At 48.8% G+C, this 16,009-nt stretch overlaps 1 protein-coding gene across 2 annotated transcripts in view; it reads right to left on the bottom strand.

Moving 5' to 3' along the window:
• SPECC1 (sperm antigen with calponin homology and coiled-coil domains 1) overlaps window positions 1-16,009 on the bottom strand; it is a 248,034-nt gene that overhangs the window by 19,464 nt on the left and 212,561 nt on the right. The gene's annotated exons all lie outside the window — the stretch shown is intronic.

Below are 16,009 nucleotides of genomic sequence, written 5' to 3'. Positions count from 1 at the left end.
TTTATTGGAGTATAGTTGCTTTACAATATTGTGTTAGTTTCCGATGTGCAGCAAAGTGAATCAGTTATATATATACATAGATCCTTTTTTTTTTAAAAAAGATTTCCTTCCCATTTAGGTCACCAGAGAGCACTGAGTAGAGTTTCCTGTGCTATACAGTACGTTCTCATTAGTTATCTATTTTATACATAGTAGTGTATATATGTCAATCTCAATCTCCCAATTCACCCCATCCCACCTTCCCCTCTTGGTAACCATAAGTTTCTTCTCTACATCTCAAAACAGTAGGGAACTTCTGCCCACCCTCTGGTTTGTCAAAGGCTCTGACATCTTACTCTCAAATTAACCTACTTAGTCAGCTTTGCACATCCCAGCACCTCCCAGCCTTATGTGGCCAAAGAAGAATCATCACCATCACCACCACCATCACCATCACCATCACCAACATCATCACCATCACCATCATCATCATCACCACCATCACCATCACCATCATCACCACCATCACCATCACCATCATCACCACCATAACCATCACCATCATCACCACCATCACCATCATCACCACCACCAGCATCATCACCATCACCATCATCACCAACATCATCATCATCAACACCATCACCATCATCACCACCACCAGCATCATCACCATCACCATCATCACCAACATCATCATCATCACCACCATCACCATCATCATCATCACCTATGACCCCAATTAACAACAGGGAGACCAAGACTAAACAAGAAGACCTTAAAAACCCACATGGCTTATTCCTGCCACTACCCTCTTCTCCCCATAACTTGGGGGCGTCTCGGTGGGGAGAAAACCATGCTCAACAGTCTCCTCACCAGCGTGCCAAACACCCAGGGGCTGAGGCTTCACAGGGAGAAAGGAGCTCCTCCTTCAGGACAGGCGGGGACCCCGGGAGCTGCCTGGCAAACAGTGATAAGGAAGCCAACATCCAACTTGACAGGCAGCAGCCCACAGAGATGACGGTTCCCAGGCAGGACCCCCGGTAGCCTCAGGCTACCTCCACCTCTTAGACCCTCACACCCACCTGCCTCCTTCTCCTTGACCGAGCTCATCCTAACAGGGCTGGTTTTCTTCCCCAGTTCACAAGCTCATCCTGAATGAAACGCCAGGTTCCCAAGCCCACCGACTCCTCACCGCTGAGGCTGATCTACACAGCGGCTGCCTGAATGTGTTGAAACAGCGTGGGAGAGGCTGTGGAAGCGCCTGCGGGAGGGCACACCCCAGGGGGCCCCGAGCGCAGGCCTGTCCTGGGCGCTCTCGGTGGAGGAGGTAGCGTTGCCGCCACGCGCGCAGCTTTACCTGAACCAGGACACGTCGGGGACCCAGGGCCACATCTGGCCTCTCTAACAAGTCTTTTCCCGCCTCCTGCCTTTTCCTGCAGTCCAGGGTGGTCCCGGGACCCCAGGACGCCCCTCTGGAGCGCCGCCGTCAGCTGTGCGTCCTGCTTGTGGTCTGGTCTGCAAGCACACTCCCACCCGCCCCCCCCCCGTGAGGGGACGTGGCCCAGAGCACAGCCAAACACACAAGCTGCCAGGCACCAGTGTGACCTAAACGTCTGAGAATCCCCCGCTGGGAGGGGCCAGTCTGTCCTCAGGCTGGACGCCAAAGCCGGGACCCCTGACAAGTGGCTCATCTGCATCTTTGGCTTCAAAAGTCTCTCTGGGGACTCTGGAGCTACCTGATGAGGCCTGGGGGCTGCTCTAGACATGGGAAGCGCGTTGACTTTATACCTTCTGAAGAGGGAAGAGCCGGGCGGGGCCACGATCCATCCAGTTCACTCCGAGTCTCCAGCTTTCAAAGCAGACGCTGGGCTGGGCCATCAGACCCTGGGAAGGGGAAGCCGGGCTGGGCCGGGCCAGCTGCAGGGAAACCTGGCATCACCGTGAGGGGCAGTGTTTCCAAATGCTCCGCGATCCCGACTTACGGGGGTGGTAGGGCAGAAACATTTGCTGAGTGTCTACCAGGTGCCTGTCGCTGTGCATTTTCTCACTTAACTCCCAGAACCGCCATGCACGGTAAGCGGTGTGGCGCTCATGTGACAGGTGAGAGAGCTGAGGCGAAAAGAAGTGCTGCCGGTAAACCAGAGTCAGGGGCCAGCTCCCGCCCGCCCGGCCGCGGGCACGTGTCCTCTTGTCCTCTTGCCGTGTTTCCTTCCTCCTTTTCCCTTTCTTTTCTCTCTTCCTCCCTCCCTCCTTGACTTCCTTCCTGTGTAAATTCACTTTACATTGAAAGCGTTTAACACGGGGTAGATCTTTCTTTTCCTAAAACATGAAAACATTTTCTACACTTCTCTCTCGTGCCGTCTATGACACAAAGCATCATTTCCCTCCATCTGCACAATCTTCACTGGCATTTGGAGAGGCCAAAGGGACCCAGAGGGATGACCATGCCATCCACCTCACAAAACCAAGACGGCACCCTCTGTTTTAGTTCACTGAACACCACTCAGGAACAGCTTTTGATCTGAAGTGTAAATGTCCTCGTTTATTGAGCAGGTTGAGACGAAAATCTGGTGCGACCAAAGCCAGGGTTGAAAAGTCCATCAAAACGACTCATGTCCTCAGGACAGCGCAGATGGCCGGGTCACTTCCAGGAGGACAGCCGCTCGCAGGCCATCGGGGATCGTTGAGACACACGCGGACCCTCACGCTTCAGCAGCGGGACCACCCAACACTGTCCCAGACAAAGGAGGCAGCGTCCTAGCTTGTAAAAAAAGGAATAATGGAAACTCCAAATCCGGTCAGCTCACCAAATCCAACATCTGGGTCAGGAAGGGCTTCTCTTTCATGTCAACAATTTCCCAGGTTTCGGACTTTGAAGAGTTCTGACTCTAGCAGAGATAGACGGCATCAGGCTATGATTCGTCACATTACGTTCATTCCAAGAACATGACGCTATCAAAAAAACCTGACCCTTTTTATCTCTGGGTGGAACAACCCAGCTCTAGTTCCCTGAAGGTCATCTGAAACTGTCCATGGTTCTATGTGAACAACAAGAGTAACAGCAATTCCCACCTCAGCACAGCTGGCGGGACAGCTAAACACACGCGCATCTATGGTCCCTCTGGTCAGAAGGTGAGGGCCAGCGTGCAGAGGCATCAGGCCTCAGCGGTCGCCCTGTTGCTATCACCACCCCACGTGCTTCCTTACTGCCCCCCAAGGTATATTTGGGCGAGTGAGGGGTTAGCTGTGGGGTGGCACGATTTGATGACGGCCGTGTTTTTCGCGTGAATCACAGGCAAGGGGTGAGCGGATGTGCCCACTTGGCCTCTCTCACTCGGATCCCTGTTCACCTGTGGACCCGTCTTCAGATCACTGACCTGGGCGCTCTGAGGGTCTCTGGTCAGCAGACCGAGGGGGCGCAGGGGACGCTGAGGACACAGGGGGATGGCCTCGCCGAGCAGGGAGCCGGGGCTTCCTGGGAACGGCATGGCCTTCCCGGGGGCCCTGCAGACTGGACCGTGCGGACAGCTTGGGGGTGCCGGTGGCAGCATGGGGACCACCTATCTCTGGGTAGGACAAGAAAGGCATCCAGGGTAGCTGGGCAGGGGCTGTGGGCCCAGCCCCACTGTCGTGACCAGAGAGGTCAAGGAAACACAGCAGGAGGTACTCGTGGATGGGACCGGGGCGCCGGGTAAGGGCAGAGAGAGGACCGTTTCCTGGGCCAAGGAACAAGGTGACTACTGACTCCAGGCCCCACCCCTGGACAGGATGAAAAGCCTTCTTTTCAGTTGGGGATGACCAAGATCGGCTCAGCCTTGGTGAGGGGTGAGGCTTGCCGAGCTTGCGGGCCACAGTCCTCACTGCTCACAGGTGCACTGACCAAGGACAAGAACACAGACACCCCGTGAGTACTAATACGATGTCTTCCTCTTCCTAATGACCACTCAGCTGAACCTTAGGGCTTCATCAAAAGAATAACTTAGAGGACTTCCCTGGTGGTACAGTGGTTGAGAGTCTGCCTGCCAATGCAGGGGACACGGGTTCGAGCCCTGGTCTGGGAAGATCCCACATGCTGCGGAGCAACTGGGCCTGTGAACCACAACTACTGAGCCTGCGCGTCTGGAGTCTGTGCTCCGCAACAAGAGAGGCCGCGATAGTGAGAGGCCCGCGCACCGCGATGAAGAGTGGCCCCCGCTCGCCGCAACTAGAGAAAGCCCTCGCACAGAAACGAAGACCCAACACAGCCAAAAATAAATAAAAACAAAAAAACAAAAAAAAACCTAAACCAAAGCCTAGCTTTAAAAAAAAAAAAAAAAAAAAGAATAACTTAGAGAAAAAAGGAAAACGGCCAACAAGGCATTCTACAAGATAGATCCTCAATTCTTTTCCTTGTTACTTATTCCTGAGTAAAACTGACTGCGGTGACTGCTATCCTTGACTGGAAGTGGGTAACTGGAAGGGAGCACGAAGGGGACTCTGGGTGGGGGCGATGCTGTGTGTCGTGAGCTGGACGCTCGTGACGTGGGCTACGTGCACTTTGTGAAAATTCACTGAGCTGTACGTGTGTATGTACAATAAAACCTACATCAATAAAACAGAAAGGAAGGAGGGGGAGGGAGCGGAGGAGGGGGAGGGGGGAGGGAGGATGGATTAGGAAGGAAAAAGGAAAGAAACTGGGACCCTGATCTTCTTAAGGGGCTGAACTGTGGCCATTAAAAAGAATGCCAACATTTTGGAATTTAGGTACTGTAAGATTTACTGGCAGGAAAAAGCAGAGCGACAACCAAAAGAAACTTGCTGATTATTTTCCCAAGGGAAATTACTCACTGCAAATTATCTTTAACTTTCTCTGGGATATAAATACCTCAGAGATATTTCTGAGTGAGGAAAATTCTGGGGAAAGGAAGGCTCAGATATAAAAGAAGGTAACATTCTGAGCATCTCCAAAACAGGTGAAGTTTCTAGGAGCACTTAGAAGAAAATTTCGTTAAGATAAGAGAATTCTGTCCTCAGGGCAGCAAAAGTCATTTGAGAAACGTGGAAATACTGAAGAGCACAGGGGAAGCTAAACTAACTTTAGTGAACATCCAAGAAAATAATCAGAGTGGCTGAGACTGTAGACAAGTTCCAGAAGGGCGAGCGGAGAAGCAGCACTCCTAACGCAGAGGGACAGAGCAGAGCAAGACCCAACACGCCGCAGCATTTGCTTCTGGAAGGTTCACTTCATTTGCTTCTGTTGCCTGGAAACACCCACCAACATCTGGTAAAAACATGAACCACTCCGCGGAGCCTACACTGGCGGGTCCCGTCAACCCCACCGAGGATGTGGCTATGTTCCCACCCCGTCTTCATCTTCTCTCAGGGTCTCTCTAGGCTCTTCCGCTAGATTTCTATGAGCGGGTCGACTCTGTGTGCACTAAATGCACGAGTTTTTAAAAAGTTAAAAAGAAAAAAAAAATGAAGGTTCTGGGAAGAAGACAGGAGACTGATTAGAAAATGCCGTCTGTCCCCTGCTGTAGGGACCAGCTGTCCTGGGCACAGGGAGGCCTTAGCATCCCCTCGCTGGGACCTCCTGGACCTTTTTTGGAGACGTCTTATTGTCACAGCTGTAGAAGCAGACTGAGGGTTTTTTTGGTGGGGGGGGGGGAAATGTAACAATTTATAGCTCATGGAGGATACAAGCAGCTCATTCCTCAGCAAGGTTCAGCTCGTCTAGGAAGGAGTCCTGGGGGGACCAAGTTTCCTTTGAAGATTTGGTGAGAAACGGTACAGAGCACGTGCACACATGGGGGGCGGGGGGGGGCGGGTGAAATCACCACAAAGGCGGCCTGCACGCCCTCCCCTGCCCGTGACCCGGCCTCACTCCCTGCCTGGATACGCGTCTGCATCCGTCCCATTCCAGGAGCCGGTCCAGCCGCGGGCTACCTGGTGAAACCCCGAGTGGCCTGGACCCACACGTGGACAGCACAGTCCTCAGCCGTGGAGTCATGGAGACCCGCCTGTGGACCACAGGGGCCCCTCTCTGCAGATTCTCCCTTTCTGAGGCCCCGTACCGCTGAATGTCACTGTTTTGGGTGCCCACTCTGATCACTGCCTCCCACCCCCCGAAACACGCCAGCTCTGCACCATGATGGAAACTGTTCCCCAGCAGAGAGCTGTGACCATGGGGTCACCTCGTGAGTTTCCCTTCTCTCGGAGATTAGCTGCCTGGAGATAAGTAAATCTTATCAGACAGCTAAATTTATAAGCCAACATCAAACATTATTAGAATATAGATGAACGGGTTTATCATCTTGGGGAAAGAAAGCCATCCAAGGCACAAGATGCAACGAGCATAAAAGAACTGAGAGAACCGACTACATAAAATTAAGTTTCTGTAGGACAAAAATTAAAAACAAGATAGATGCATACATACAGCAAATGACTAATATCCAGAATATACTCCTTTAAACCATGAGAAAGAGAGACACAACTCAAGCAAGGACTGGCAGAGGAATGAACTGGTGAGGGGCCAAAGAGGAGAAACAAACAGTCAGAAACGTAAGAAGAGGTGTTCAGTCTCACCAGAAAATGAAAATAGCAAAATATTTCACTCAACCAATTGGCAAAAATGAGATAGATGGTAAATTCACAGAGGTAATGAAGATACAGGGAAATAGGTATTCTTATATTGGCCGATAGGAATACAAATTGGTACAGGCTTTTAGGAAGGCAACCGGAAGCATTTTTTTTTTTTCCATGCAAATATGATTTGATCAAGTAATTTCACTTCTAGGCAACTTTTCTAGAAGAAATAGTCAGGCATCTGTCTGCCCAAAGACACACTTACAAGAATGTTCACGGCAGCATTATTGTTCAGAATGGGGAACTGGCGATACCCTAGGTTGTCTACCAATTAAGCTAAATAAACTTTTCTTTTGAAAAACTTAATAAAAAATCTGTAACTCAGTTTTCTAATCTGTATACGTTCCTATGAAGCTCGTGGGGAAACTCTGATGTTCTGGTTTTTGATATGTTTGCCATATGCAATAACTTTTGGATACTCCGTATTTTTCATGAATTATGGGATAAACGTTAGTCTAGAGGGTTGGTCCTGTATTCTTCTACATCATCATTGACTTAGTTGAGGAAATCTGGGAGAGACAGAGAGAATAACAAATGCATAGATTCAGACGCCAAAAAGATTTCAATAAATCAGAAACAGGAACCAAATTGAGCTGACATTCAACCAAATTCTTCATCTTCCTTTTGTATGTGTTTCCTGTTTTTTTCTAAAATGACTATGTGCTACTTTTACAATTAGGAAAAATAATACACATTATTAAAAATATTAATGGCATCAAATACAGACAGAATAAGCCAATGTAGATTCCAACATGATGAACGAATCTGAGTCCTAATAATTGTATGTTTCTATATTGAATAGTTCCTTGGGTTATGCCCTCTTTTCTCCCCCCCCCACGCAAAATTTTGAGGAAGAAGAATACAGACTTGGCTGTAGATGAACGAAGGAAAATAGAATTAACAACTTGCTAGAAAGACAGCCTAGTGACCGTAATTTTTTTCCCCTGTGATAGATTAAAGGAGGCTACAGAGTCTCTGAAATCTTCCACTGGAGGGGCTGAGTGCACCCCTCCTCCTCCTGAAATCTGGTTTGGCCTTAATAGTTCACGTGAGTGTGGAGGAGTGACCCGTGGGACCCTCAAGGCCGGGGCACAAGGAGCCTTAAGCTTCTGCCCAGGACTCGGAACACCGTCTCTGGGAGCCCCGAGGCCCCCGGTGTGCGGAAGCCCACCCCAGCCAAGGGCAGAGGCTGTCTGGAGAGAGGCTGGCCAGCCCCCAACTGTTCCAGGTCCCAGACATGGTGCAGCAGAGCAAGTCAAGCCTAAACTGAAGGCTGGGGAACAAAACACTGTTGTTATTCTAACCCACTAGGTTTTGGGGTGGTTTGTTGTACAGGTATAGGTAACTCAGAACTTGCTTTATGTACCTCTTTTGTGTCTGCTGCACAGTGGAGAATGGAAACCAACCTTTTGTTCCTCAAGCAAATAACTTTGGGGCTTCCTTGGAATTCCTTTCCTCTCGTGATCCTATTCGTATCATTGTTTTAATCATTTTTTTCTCTACTTAAGATTTTATGTGGCTAATTATCTCTCAAATCAAGTCTGAAAACTTCTGCTTATCTTTTTTTCCCTCAGTTGTACTAGTCACATTTAAAAAAATTTTTAATCTATTTTTTATTTAAAATTTTTTGGAAAATTGAGGTACAGTCAATGTACAATATTATGTGAGTTTCAGGTGTACGACATAGTGATTCACAGTTTTTAAAGGTTATACTCCATTTATGGTTATTACAAAATATTGGCTATATTCCCTGTGCTGTACAGTATATCCTTGTAGCTTATTTATTTTATGTGTAGTGGTTTGTATCTCTTAATCCTCTCTCCCTATCTTGCCCCTCCTCCCTTCCCTTTTCTCCACACCACTAGTTTATTCTCTGTATCTGAGTCTGTTTCTTTTTTTGCTATATTCACTAGTTTATTTTTTAGTTTCCACATATACGTGATGTCATACAGTATTTGTCTTCTCTGTCTGACTTATTTCACTGAGCATAAGATTTAAGATTTTATGGTCATCTCTCTGGAATCCGTAAGGTGGGTTAACAGGGGGTAGGATGAAGGGGCCTGACCTACTCCAGCTTCAGTATGTTCCCAATCAGGTATGGCAAATGCACCTTCATTATTATACTATATACTCCTTCTCAAAACTTTCTTGGCTGTTCTTGTTTGTTCTACCAGGTGAATTTTTAATTATTTTAAGTTCATGAATAAAAAAATCCAATTGGGATTTTTTTTAATTTATTTATTTAATTTATTTATTTTTGGCTGTGTTTGGTCTTCATTGCTATGCGCGGGCTTTCTCTAGTTGCGGCGAGTTGGGGCTACTCTTCGTTTTGGTGCGCCGGCTTCTCATTGCAGTGGCTTCTCTTGTTGCGGAGCACAGGCTCTAGGCACGTGGGCTTCAGTAGTTGTGGCACGCGGGCTCAGTAGTTGCGCACGGGCTGAGCTGCTCCACGGCAAGTGGGATCTTCCTGGCCCAGGGCTCGAACCCGTGTCCCCTGCATTGGCAGGCAGATGCTTGACCACTGTGCCACCAGGGAAGTCCCCCAGTTGGGATTTTAATTGGAACTGAATTGAGAGGTCAATTTGGAATAATTTACTTTTTCAACGATTCTTCCCACACTGTATCCCTGTTGAAGGAATTGAGGCCTCGAGACCCGGGAAAGCGTAGCTCAGAGCAGCGAGTCTAGGAAGGGTTGCCCTTTGCCTTCCATGGTGAGGACCAAGGGGGTGAGTTACAGGGGAAAGAGAACAGGAACATCTTCTGAGGATAAGGGCTTTCTGATGACAAAAGGGCTGCTGTCTCCAGGGACGTACAGGCAGACATGCGTAACCTCTCCCGGGAGACAGAGTCAAAAGGGTACTGACATCAGAAGAGTGGCTGGAGCTTATCTTCCGTGCTTCGTCCTTCTTCACTGAACAAGCGCTGGAGCGTCCCCACCCACGACTTCCCTCCCTGAGGTTCTCTGACCTTGGCATTGTGACACGTGGTCCTGTTTCACTGCAAGTGCCCTGCTGCCTCACAGCCGGCCCCTGAACTACCTAGCTGGGTCCAGCCCCAAGCCAGTGCCCCTCCCGCCCTGCCCCTAGCTCAGCTTGCAGGGCTGGCCTCCCTCGGCACGGGGACAGGGGACAGCAGTTCCTCTGCAGCTTCCTGTGATGTCTCCCCTCCCCCTTCGGCTTGGCTCCCAAACAACTCCCTGCCGCGTCCTATCCCCAGGCCCAGCCCTCGTTCCAGGTCTCGTTCCAGGAGGAACATGTTTCGGGAATCTTCTTCCTCTCCTGTCCTCTACTGCCTTTTGTTTATTTCACCCATCATTTTCATTAATTTCACTCACCTTCTTGGCTGCCTCTTTCTAAAAAAGGAGATGGTTATTTGCAGCTCTGCTGGTTCCATTCATCCTAGAATGGCCCAGTCACCCCCTTTCCAGGCTCTGTCATCTCTCTGCACCCCTAAACCCCATCCTTCTAGCTGAGAGCTTATCTGTATCCATCAAGGATGTGTTACAGAAACCTTCTCACGAACCATCTGCACCCATGGGTCAAATCTCCAGGCTGGAAGAAGAGCCCAACCCACTGCTCTGAAATCTAATTACAGCAAATGTTCATCGAGCCCCTCCGTGGGTCAGGCGCCGAGGGACAGACAAACAACAAAGCGCGGTTCCCGGCCCTGGAGTGATTCACCGCGTTCAGTGGAGCCGGCACGGCAGACACACCGTGATGGGGGAGGGGGGGGGGTCACATGGAGGAGGCCCCTGGTGGTTGGGCTGCAGAGAACCAGCAAGTCGCGGACGGGGTTCCCCATGTGGCTGTGGGACACTGGAGACAAAAGTCTGGTTTTTGTTTTCTTTTTGTGGCCGAAAATCGGATTGAACGGGCCTTGGCAAACCAAAACGTAAGTGACTCTAAGGAGAAAAAACACACCCGAGTTGTGACCAGCTCCTAGGCCCGGGTCTTCCTCTGTCACTAAAGCAGCCATGTGACCGTGACTTCAGGCAAATGACTCAGCTTTTCTGGTTTTTAGTTTCCCCATCTTCCAAATGCCTAGATTAGATTCGGTTAGATTACATTCATGCTATTGAAATGATCAGCTATGCAGCATGCTCTTCCAACGAAAGCTTCTGCAGAAGCTTCTGCTAAAGTCGAGCCTGAAAACCAGAAGATAAAATGCTCTCTCGCCAGCTCCCGCGTCTGTTCTGTCCTACACTGTCCAACACAATAGCCACTAGCCACCCGTGGCTGTTTAAATTAGTTAAAATTAAATAAAGTTTAAAATTCAGGTTCTCGGCCACATTAGCCACCTTTTAAATGCTCGGGAACCACGAGTGGTGAGTGGCTACCGTGCTGGACGTCACAGATCTAGAATATTCTAATCAGCACAGAAAGTGCTACTGGACAGCCCCGCCCTGCACTTACACAAACATGTAAATTTATCTCCTCTCCTTTTATGCAAATGTAGCATGATGTGCAGACAGTTCTGCATCTTGATTTCTTCCCTCTCACCAAGATCCACAGAGATAGGTCTTTACACCACATAACACAGAAACGGTTACAGTGTAGAAACTAGGAGGCTGGATTCTGAAGCCAGAAGTCCCGTCACTTACGAGTGGTATGACTGTGAGCAATTAGGCAACTTCTCTGTGCCTTGGTTTCCGAATCCTTAAAGTGGATTTGGAATAGATACCTCATAGGATTGCAGTCAAGATTAAATGCACAAGGCACAGGTAAGCATGCAGAACAATGTCCGCCATACGTGAGATATTCACTATACACCAGCTCATTCTCATCTCCGTTCTTTCCTATGACATGCATGGACACAACAGACGTTTAGGCTGTTTCCAGTCTTTTGTTATCACTCTGCACACATGTGGAACAAATTATGATGGATTCTGCCAAACTGCCCTCCAGGACGTTCTTTCATCTTATTCCCTCCCATGCCCACCCCACAACATACCAGTGGCTTCTCTACACATTTGTAAGGGAATCCACAAAGTTTCAGGGAACAACATGATTCTGTCCACCCTACGATGTTCTAAACACTCCAAACAGAATATTTTTAGTAAGGATAAAAAAACCATTTTTTAAGGGAAACAGCACTTGTATATTTTTGGATGTGCTTACTAAGAAAATAATACATAATAGCTAAACAACTTGTGGAGGAATTCTGTTCTAAGACCGAGTTTAATTTATACTAGACAAACAATCTTCAAGCCAATCTTAACCTCCCACCCCCAGAAAGACTGAATTCAGCCTCCGAAATCCGAAGCTTCCTGTGGCTGGAACGCTTCTTTTTCCCAGATGAACATTTCATGATTAAGAGAATGGAAAAAATCCTCAGTGCAGAGTCACTTGGGACTGTTATTATCTAAACAGACTTGCGTGCTGCCTGGGGCGGAGGGGGGTGGGGATGGAGAGGGAAGGGCAGCAAACATCCAGGCCTCAGCTCTTACTGAAGGCAGGATGATGGCGTTTGGTGTCCGGTGGTGCCGCCCTGCCACACCGGCTGCTGGTGTATCTCATCTCCAGAGCACCACCCCCACCGCAGGGAGCAGACAGGAGGAAACATTCTCGCACCATTTTACTTTGAAAATCCTGCTCTTGCTTCCTGAAGCTGGCAGGACGCCTAACATTTCTGTGCACACGGAGAAACGTATGCACTGGCAATGTAAGAACGCGGGCATTTCGTTCCAATGATCCTGTGAAGCCACAAGACTCAGCTAGCTCACAGCAAGAGCCTCTAATGCCGCCCCTAAAGCCCACCTCCTCCTGCCCACCCCCCTTTCTCCTGCATTTCGCAGGAATGCAGCAGGTTGGAAGGGACAGGATGTGGGTCCCCCGGCCTGTGGCCTGTTGGGCTGCCGACACTCCTACCCACTCTCCCCGACAGCCCCTCCCCAGCCCACACCCAGCCTGCCCTCCATCCCTCTCCCTCTGGGACCCTCTGCCTCTACTTCCTCAACACAGACCTTTATGACCTCGGAACTCTAGAGCCCAAATCCTCGGGGACCAAAACACTCTCCTTGTCCTGGAGGACACAGAGGACTTATTCTACCGGTCTTTCCAGTAGGTGGTGGTGACTGGGGCCGGGGGGCGGCGGGGGGGGGGGGGACTACATTCCAAAGCTCTGAGAAAAGGGAGCGAAAACAAAACAGTGAAATACTCCTGCTGGAAAAGGCTGACCGTCTCACACAGCCCACAGGTACGGGTCTAACGTCGGGTCAGTACAGAGCCACGGAGAGTGGCAAGTGGTCCCCAGAGCTGTGGTTCTGGGGCACTGAGGTGTCCCTGCTGAGTTCACCCACGAGGCAGGCGGAGGGCTGCAAAAGCAGGGGGGTGACACCTGCCCCAACGTGGACGAACCTCGAGGACGTATTGCCCAAGTGCTACCAGCCGGACGCAGAGGGGCAAGCATTGCGCGGGGCCACTTCTAGGGGCACCTGGGGCGGCAAACTCTCAGAGACAGAAAGAGAACAGAGTTTACTCGGGGGAAGCGGGAATCACTGTTGGGTGGGGACAGAGACTCAGTTTGGGAAGATGAGAACGGTCTAGGGGTGGAGGGCGGGGACGGCTGAACAGCAACGTGAATGTGCCTAATGCCGCTGAGCTGCGCACTTAAAAATGGTGAAGACGGTCAATATTATGTTATGTATATTTTACCACAATTATAAACAGAGAGAGAGAGAGAGAGAGAGAGAGAGAGATCAAGGACAAGAAAGACACCGGGCTGAAGGGATGGCTCCTCCCACAAACACCAACACAAGTAGCTAAGTGGGTTTCACTGACATCAATGGATGCTCCCTGGGTAATTAAGAGTACTTTCAAGAATATCCTGCTCTACTCAGCAAGCGGCTAAGTAATCCTGCCCAGCTCGGATTCCATCAAATCGCTGTTCAGAAGGTCTGCTCGGCTGCGCTGTTGGCACCGTTCTGCCCCTGGAGCCCCTGCACAGCTGCACGTGTGACCACGTGGTGTGGCCACGTCCACTCCTTCCCCCCTCGCCCAGCTTGCTCACCCCCCGACCCTTCCAGGTTGCTGTCTGACCCCCTCCTCTCCAGCTCACGATGCTCCAGATGGCTCCCAGGTCTCCCAAGTCCCTCTCCCTCTCAGGCACGACTCTGGCTTTGACCGCTTCCCTGGAGGCTGACCCATCCACCTGGCCTGAGCAGCCGGCCTGCGCTCTTGACCCCAGCTCTGCCTTCTGAGCCCAGCAGGAATCCCCGAACCATTTCTCATTCATTCGACTGGCTTTTTAGCTCTACATTGTACAAACCTGATTTTGATGAAAAAGGTCTCTTTATTCTACTCAAATTTGATAAGTACTGACCTTAGCCTAATCTTCACTTGGATTCTCAGGTGGGAACACCTGTGCTTTCCCCACCTTTTCAACCCGCATGCTTACCACGGGTGCCGTGGCTGGAAATCAGTAAAAAGAAAACCAGTAGGAAAAGTATACTACGAACGAAATAAGACTAAATCCATACTAATAAGCCACAAGAAAATGTGAACGGACTAAATTTCCCTATTAGAGGAATTTTCAGATTACACATAAAGCTAAAACTATTTACAAGAAATCCACTTAAAGCGAGTAAAGAAGACAGAGAACAAAGGAAGCACAAAGATACATCACGCAAATAAAAGCTGAACAGCAACAGGAACAGTAATGTCGGTATCACAGAATGTAAACTTTCAGATCAAAAGGTTCAACTGAAATAAGAGGAAAACATATAAGAGCTACAAACCCTTAAATCTGGTATCAAAATATCTAATGTTTTAAAACTCTTAGAAATCAAAGATTTTGACAAAAACCACAATCAGAGTGAAAGACTTCAACGAATCCCCTGACCGTACAGTGAGGGGCACTGTCCAGCCTAAACCACGCAACAAGACAAATGTCCTTTATGACGAACAGGGTACAGAAAACAATATGCTTCGTACTAAAGAACAGCCATAATCAAGCAGAGATTTCCCCCAGGGATAATATACCATATTAATAAATACCATACACCATGACCGAGTTGGAATTTGGCCCCCAGGGATATAAGAATGTTTCCCTATTAGGAAATCTGTTACATAATCTATTTATGTTAATTACATAGATGGGTTAAAAGAGAAAAACACCTGATGGATTTATTGCTCAACAAATGCCAAAAAGGAATTTGATACATTTCTTACCTATTTCTGGATTAAAGAAAGAAAAACCTCTCAGTAAACTCAGAACTAAGCTTCCTTTAGTGGGCAGAGTGTTTATCAGGAAACAACACAAAAATCATATTTAAAGGTGAGATACTACTCACCTTGAATGCAAAACAAGGCAAGAATATCCATCATCAAAAGTTATTATTCAACATTTTATGAACTTTTACAAATGAAGAAAACAAAAAAAGTACGAGAGGTATAAATACTGGAAAGAAGGGGGAAAGTTATTATTTGCAATAGTCTGCCTCAGAAACTCTAGAAAATCAACAAATACAACCAAAAAATGAAAAATGAAGAGCTGCAAACACTGTGATCAATCACAAGGACAGGGAATGTTCTCGGAGCCCTTCCCACGGCCCTGCACGTGGTAAGTACCTGCCGGTCACCTTCCCATTTTTCTGTATGGCAGCCACTGGTGGCAGAAAACCAGACCAAGAGACCAGCAGAAGAACCTGGAAAGTCCAGATGCTGAATCTCCATTTATGTCTGGGTCTATCAAGTGGTTTAACAAAGACTGTTCAATAAATGATGCTAAAACACAGAGCCACTCATCGAGAAAAAAATGTTACGACTCTACCTGGTAAAATAAACACAAATTGCACAAAAAAAAAAAAAAAAAAGGAAAGATTTAAATGTTCAAAAAAGAATATCTGGAACCACCGTGGCATCTGAAGGCTAATATTTTAACCTATAAATAGCTCTGAGACTCCTGGGTAAAGAAGGCAGACGGACACACGTTCTTAATATCATTCTCTCTCAAAGCCCCTTTAAAACCACAGAGAAGAGATTTTGGTTTTTTCCCCCCAAAGGTATTAACTGACGAGGAAAAAGGAAACGGGAAAGGAAACAAAATTCTGGCATCTGAAAAGCGGATGCACCGGAAATAGCTGACACAACAGACCTAAGAAAACGAAATCCCAGGCCAGCAGGGGCAAGAGCGAAGATCCAACCTGACTTCAGTGCAGAACCTCTCCAAGGTCAGGCGATTGGCACGAGCACCGGGGACGTGGGGACAAAGGCCGTTAAGACCAGGAGGCCCGGGGCTGGAAGTCCGTGCACAGCGGTCAGAGCCACAGATGCCCGGGCGTCTCTGTACATCCCGGGGCGGCCCCTCCACGCGGCTGAAGCCTGGAGAGCAAAGGGGGGGTCCCCGGACTGGGGGGTATCGACCACAGTGCTTATCTATTTCTGGATTTAAAAACAAATTCCCA

This window comes from Balaenoptera acutorostrata, chromosome 20, assembly GCF_949987535.1.
Source record: "Balaenoptera acutorostrata chromosome 20, mBalAcu1.1, whole genome shotgun sequence".
In the NCBI taxonomy this organism is placed as follows: domain Eukaryota; kingdom Metazoa; phylum Chordata; class Mammalia; order Artiodactyla; family Balaenopteridae; genus Balaenoptera; species Balaenoptera acutorostrata.
The sequence above is the reverse complement of the archived record's forward strand: the minus strand, read 5'-3'. Positions and strand labels throughout refer to the sequence as shown.